The sequence below is a fragment of the Prunus dulcis genome, unplaced genomic scaffold (assembly GCF_902201215.1).
Source record: "Prunus dulcis unplaced genomic scaffold, ALMONDv2, whole genome shotgun sequence".
Taxonomy (NCBI): domain Eukaryota; kingdom Viridiplantae; phylum Streptophyta; class Magnoliopsida; order Rosales; family Rosaceae; genus Prunus; species Prunus dulcis.
In genome coordinates this window covers 1-7,325 of record NW_023010208.1, presented here as the reverse complement: position 1 = coordinate 7,325, position 7,325 = coordinate 1, and positions in this window count along the sequence as shown.

Here is a 7,325-nt window from a genome sequence, read left to right as displayed (position 1 = left end):
GATAGCTGTGCCCTCACCCACTCAACCTNGTCTTCCTGCACCTTGGAGATGGGCCCCCACTTCACTGAACCTGCACCAAAGGTTAAATACTACTTAGCCATTTACACTGGCACAGACAAAATAGAGAGCCAAAGAAAAAACAAAAATAAAACAAAAAAGATAAAACACAATCAAACATCAAACAGTCTTAAGGGATGGGGCCAAGGACCTATAGACTGGAAGTGGGTAGGAATGTGTTGGACAACGCTCTTCCCTAGAGGACTCTCCCAGTCCCCATAAGCCATGCACCACCTATTCCTCCAGGAGTTTTGCGTAGTTGGCTTGTGCTAATAAAATAGCCCCTCTCCTTCGCCTTTCGGCAATTAGCCTGTACCCAGCCAAAATTCCCCTACTGCTTCGAAACCGAGTACAAGTACATGAACTGCTCAAATGTTGGTTCCCCCAATCCAGCCAACCACCAAGCGATGTACATCCCATGAAGAAGAATCCAAAAGTTGGGATTATACTGCCCCGGTGCATACCCCAACTTAGCCAACATCATCTGCACCCACGGATGAAAGAGTAAAAATCATCACGGAGCCATCCGAAGGATATCTGACTACATCAGCCGCAGTGGGTAACCTCAAGCCCACGTAGGTTGGAACACAAAAGTCTGTCCGCAGCTGGGCCAATTTCGCTTATGTAAGCGTATTCCGCCTCGGCAATGGGACACCAACCCGAATGTCTACTCCCTCTGAAACTGAAGCCACGGCTATACCCACGGACCCTGATGGTGATGCCTGGTTGCTCGAACCCACCTCTTGCCTATGAGGCAAGGCTAGAACCCGGTTTGCTATAGCCGCTAACTCTATATAATTCCTCTGCATCTCCCTATATGCAGCCGACCCAGAGTCTACCGATGGATCACCCCTCTCACCCCCATGCCCTATCATCCTACTTTCTATAATGCCTTCTACCATACCCTCTGTCTCTGAACTCTCCTCTTCAGAACAAACATGTTGGCTGGGCTCTTAACTCCCAGTGTCATCCCCACCAAAGGCAGGGGGGCAGGACTTTCTGTATCAGAACTATCAGACATCTACAAGATGCAAAAATAAGAAAAAGGAACTAATGCACATGCAAGGAGGATCGAACCACAACAACACAAAAATTTGGCAAATCTACATGTTCTTTGGTATGCAAGCAAGCATTCAACGTGTTCATACCAATGCTCAACGTGTTCATCATGTTCATGCTCATATTCAAAATGTTCTTCCTAGCCTTCAACATGTTCATGCAAAGCAAGACATTTCAATTCAAAAGTTCAAGCAAAATGTTGTTCGTACCACCACGTAGGAGTCGCTGGAAATCACCTCAGCCACAAGCACCACCACAAAACCCTTGCCGGAAATCTCTTCTCCTCCTCCTCAATTTCTCACAATTTCTCTCCTCAACTCAAGTGTGGTGCCTTCACCACGCCAAGTTCCTATTTATAAGCCAACCAAGGGTACCCACGCCTCGATTCACGAGCAAACCCTAGCACCCTTTCATCTTCCCTCTTAAATCCCTTGTACCTACACATAATTTGAAATTCAAAATCCAAAAACAAAAGGAGAAGAGATTTAAAAACAAGAAATTCGGACGGGGTCATCATCCACCCTTGTCCAAGGTATACGCAAGCCCGACTCATGGCCTAACTCCCATGGCCTAGCCCACCTTGTACAACACACTAGGCTTGCCAAAAGATAGACCCATGAGCAAACACAAAAATTCAGAATCACAGAAAATTTAACCTTACCCAAGCCCAAGGCGACGAGCTCCACCTCCTTGCCGATTGCCTAGTCGCTGAAAAGAAAATCACCCCCTTACTGAACGGCAAGGGTCGTGTGCAAAGAAATGGAATGCACACGAGATGCCCAAGCCAACAAAAAACTCGGCTCTTGACCCCTAATTTACCTGGACCCTGCTGCAACATCAAACAAATACATATACATTGGAATTCAAAAATCCATCGAAATTGGGTTCAAGTCCAAATAAACCCTTGTCGAACGGCAAGGATTGAGAAAAACAAATATGGGCAACTCGAGCTCACAAGCTGGCCTTGCCGAATGGCAAGGCCCACGAATTTTATTTTTTTTGGGGATCACGAACATACCTGCAAACGGAGAAGGATATCACACCCCTCCCAAACCCTGGGACACTTCCGGAAGGCTCAAGGTCAGGCCCAAGTCCAGCTTCCTTCTTGACCTCGGTCTCGACCCAAACAACAACAAACTCTCCACATCCTTGCCGATCGGCAAGGGTTGAGCAGCAACTCCTAAACGGCTTCCCGAAATCGGGTCTGGCCAACTCGTCACAGCCGAAGCTCCTAAACGGTCCTCGCACTCAAGCCAACACAAACCTTGACGTGCCGAAGGTCTAGCACCTGCCTATGGCTCTACCGAACACCTTCGGACAGCCCCCTTCTGATCAGACCCTTGCTACAGCCTTCTCGCCAACGCCTTGCAAATGAGCAGCCTTGCCGAAGCCGTGACAACACGAAGCCAGCAAGCTGAATCGGGCTGTCGATTTCTGACTCCAGCCAACCTTGCCAAACAGCAAGGCTTGTGATTGATGGCTTTAACGGCTCACAAAAATTCTTCCCAATCACCCTTGCCGAACGGCAAGGGTCTTACCAAAACTGGATCGTGCTCGCACCGACGCTCTACTAGGACTCACAGTGCTGGGGAGGCGCTAATACTCGAGCAGACCCCTCAAAATCCAGCTTACCGAAGGGCAAGGCTGTTTTTACCACCAAAGGCAACCCCTTGCTGACACTCTAAAGACCCAGACCCAGACAAATTTGCTAAACTACCTGCCAAAGGAGACTTGCTCTTGCGTGACAACACTTGCTCAAAACCTGCGAACGGCAAGAGCTATAGGAAAATCACGCCACCTCCAAGCTTGCCGAACGGCAAGAGATATAGGATGATATTTCTACTCCTCACAATTCCAAACCCTAGCCCTTACACTTGCCGAAGCCCAGCTAATGTTGCCGGCCCCAAGTCCTTGTCAAGGCCCAAACCCACCCTCCATCTTTGCTCCTTGCAAAATGGCAAAGGCCATACCAAAAAAAAAGAGGCTAGGCCCTTGCCAAATGGCAAGGACCATGGAAGAAAGGGAGAACCCCCAAAATTTTCCAAAGACTCGGCCTGCCGAAGGTCTAGCTCCTGAGAAGAAAGGAAGAACCCCCAAAATTTTCCAAAGACTCGGCCTGCCGAAGGTCTAGGACCATTAAAAAAAGAAGAGCACCCCCAAAAAAAAAAAAAAAAAACCTCTCCTACGGACCCAGCTCCTATCCTACCTGCAAAATGCCCAAGTACCCAGTTACCCAGCTACTAAAAGTTCTAGAGGCTTACATAGCTCGTATCACACTCCATGTGTTGACGCAACTCCTAGCTTGCCAACTTGGGTGACTAGGGAATGCCCTACGGCTCCGAATGAAGCTGGAATGCTCGGTTACAATTACAAAAACTCACAAGTTCCCAACCCAGAAGTTACTTCTCGACCGCGAACTTGGGGGACTACTGTTTACACCATAATGAACCGAACAGACCCAGCATCAAAGCGACTAGCACCAAGGCAACCACGCCTTCTCCCATGCCGAAGGAAGACACACTTCTGAGGTGCCAGACACCTGCCGAAGCTCCCAAATGCCAAACCTAATCTCCAAGACACTTGTCGCCACCACAACGGCTTGCACAAAGTCCCACATTGGAACTTTGTGCAAAGCTCCCACTTTCACTTCCCTATAAATAGGGAACAGTACCCAGGTAAAACGGAGAGACCATTCCCCTACTTTCACTGTTACTCTGCCCGAATTACTACCTGTAACTGACTTAGGCATCGGAGAGCCTTCGGCTGGCACCACACCGGTGCCCGAAGCTTTACGGTTGCTTCTCCTCTTTTTACCTTCTGCAGGTCTTACCAATCCATTTCACCCAAGGGCTTCAGCCTTCTTCCCTGCTGAAGACCTAGTACCTCTAATCACTAAGTTGGACTCAAATAGTGGCCGAGCCATTTTGAGCATCAACAATCCCCAAATCCCTACCTTCAATCCCTAGATTCAAACACAAAATTCCCTCATTGTATACCTAAATTGAAACATTTTTACTTTAAATCAAATGGACAGACCCTAAATCACTAGCTTTTTAAACAATAATTCAAAACAAAAGACAGAAAACCCTCTGGATCAAGCACTCCGACTCCGTTTCATGTATCCACGCCCACGACGACAACTCTGTTGTCCCCAGCGTCGAGGGGTTTGTGTTCACTGGGGCTGCAGACGGGACGGTCAAAGTGTGGAAGAGGAAGCAGACTACTTTTAAAGAAAGAGAGTGCGGTGACAACGCTCACCGTCAACGTCTCAAGCTCGATCGTGTAGTGCAGGTCCTCTGATGGTATGGTTGGTGGGGATGGGGGTGTGGTTATAATTGATGTTACAGTGGTTGGCTGCAGAGAGAGGAGAAATGAGGAAGGATAAGGCCATTCTTTGGGGATAGAGATTGATCTTTGGGGAGAGTTGGATCTGGGTAGGTTTTTGTCTTAAAGCATAGAGAAAAAAGATTTTTATTTATTAATTTTTCTAAGTAATTACATTATTTTAATATTTTATTATATATTTAAATCAATTTAAACAAAAAAAAGTGGGACATTCACATGTCACATCATCACTTGTGGCAAAAAGACTAAAATAGTCATGCCATGTCATAAAAATTGACTGAGTTATTAATGGAGACAACAGTGAGGGGTAAAGAGGAACACAAAATCATGGTCAAGGAGGTTAGGTGGGCCACTTTAACTTTGAGGGGGTTCTTGAGGCCCAAAAAAAAATCCAAGGCTGGGCCCTAATATATTTTCGGCCTAGTACAATACCAAGTGGAAAATCCTTATTTAAGCAACATGCCACGCTACAAGCTTAAGTGGGCCCAAGCCACGCGAATGCCTGGCGCTTGCTGAGCGGGTTGTGGTATGGATGGTTACGAGCATTTAGGAGACCCATTGATGTGCCAAGAAGTGGAAGTTTTGGGCTACTTGGGAGCATCAAAACTCAAGCCCATTCCTTGAGCTCAAACATATGGGTAAGTCTGAGAGAGAATGAGTGGCCCAATAGCTTAGGAAAATATCCAATGGCTTGCAAACACTTGGAAAAATCCCACATCAGCCAAAATATCCAGCACCTTGATCAAATAGGCTATTTCCAGCAACTTGAGCAAACTCATAGGCCGCTGGAAACAAGATACCAATAGCCCAGCCCAGCATTGTGGAAAATATCCAGCATATCTGTCAAAACCATCAAAACCAAGCAAACCCATGTGCTGATCACCTTTTGACTATCGCCAATACCCCCATTCTTTTCTCTTCAAGCTTTGGTGAGAAAACAAGAAGCAAAAGTGGGTGGCTCCTCACCCACATGGAGAAGTCCAGCTGCCTGAGGACCTTAGAACTCCAAAAAGCTTCATGCATACATGCTCAGGCTAGGGAAGTTTTACCAAATAAGATGGCATGGAAGAAAGTGAAGCAAAAGGGGAGAGGGTGGTTTGATAAAATTAAGGTTTTCAGTGCCTATAAAAGGAGCCACTTCCTACCCAGCAAAAACAACTCACCTTGGTTGCTGCAAGCCTCCCAGCAACCATGAGAATTCATCGAGGCAAGCATCCCCTCTGGAACCCTTCAATTTCATGGTTTGTTTTTCCATCTTCCTCCTTTCTCTCTCAAAACCCACATCTAGAGAGCAAGCATCATGTCTCATCACTGAAACCCCTACAATTTCGAGCCTTACTCCTCCATCTCTTCCCATTTTCTCTTCTGTCGTGCAACCCAGGAGCTTGACGAAGCTTTCGTCAAGCTGCTGGAAATATGCTAAAGCCACCCATGCTTCCATCTTCTTCCTCTCTTTCCATAAACATACATCCATAGAGCAATCTTTATCTCTCATCCCTGAAAGCCCTGCAATTTCTAGCCATATTCCACCATCTCCTCCCATCTTCTCTTTTGGAAATCGCAGCTCTTTCTCTCTCTCATGCTAAACTCATGCTCCTATACCACAAGCTTCTCATGCTAAGCGAAGAATTTATCTGTAAGCGACTGTTGTTTCACTGGTGAAGAAGACCAAGGTGTTTCCTAAGGCTCAGCTACCATTTCGAAATACTCTTGGGGTCTGATCCTTGAACTCAGACTCAAGGTGCAATTTCAACCATCTCGCTCTTTACAGCAGCCCAGGCCCATCAGTAGCTGCTGGAACGAAAAAGCCCCTACAGGGGTAAAGTGAGATTTGACTGAAGTTTTAGGGGGCACTACAGTAAATAAGCCTTCCAGAAATTCCCTATATGTCTTTTTCGTTTCTAGACCTTTACGCTCTCGTTACAACTCGAAATTAAGCATGCCACCTGTCTACGGACTCGTATCAACAAGCTCTACGCAATGATGCCTCTCAATTCCCCAAATTTCTTTCCCAAAAAAGTGACTAAAGTGCCCCTACTCCAAGAACAAAAATGTAATTTCACAATTAAATAAGTAAATAAAATAATTACAAAAGGGTCGGAGTGTTACAGAGAGGGAGGGACAGAAAAAAAAAACATGGACAAAGGATCTGAACACATTTGGAATAGCCTTTCGGTGGTGCGCGAGCTTCTTTTTAGAGGAGCAAGATGGCAAGTTATGCATGGTAATTGCATTAATATGTGGTCTGATACTTGTCCTGTGCCTCAACATGCTCCAATTGTTGTTGCTGATCTGATGGATAGACATGGTCATACTTGTGACCTCTCTAAAATCAAGGCGTTTATTTCGCCGCTCGATGTCCAAGCAATCATGGCAATTCCTATCAGCAATTTTGATATCCCTAACAGATTTATTTGGCCATACACTATGAATGGGAGATAATCAAATCAGGATATTACTACCTCATGGAGTATAAAAAGGATCAGGTTGTGATGAAGGCAAGCTCATCCCATGTGATTTATTCTAAAGTCTGGCTTCGCATTCATAATTGCCAAACGCTCCCCAAAATCAAAAATTTTTCTACGGTGCGCAGTCAATGGTTTCCTTCCCACTTTTGAGGTCCTTTTCAGGCGCAAGCTCTGCCAGTCTCCTATTTGCCTTTTTTCCATGGACAATCCGCTGAGCATACAAGCTTCCTTCGCCCTTGGGCTGCCAGAGTGTGGTTTGCCACTTGTATTGCTTACAGACCTCTGCCTCAAGCTTTCACTTAGTTGGATAGGTGGATTAATGATCTTTGGTTCTGTGAGACCTTTAATTCGGAGGAGAGAAATGATGGATTATAACTCATTTTGCCTCTACTAGCT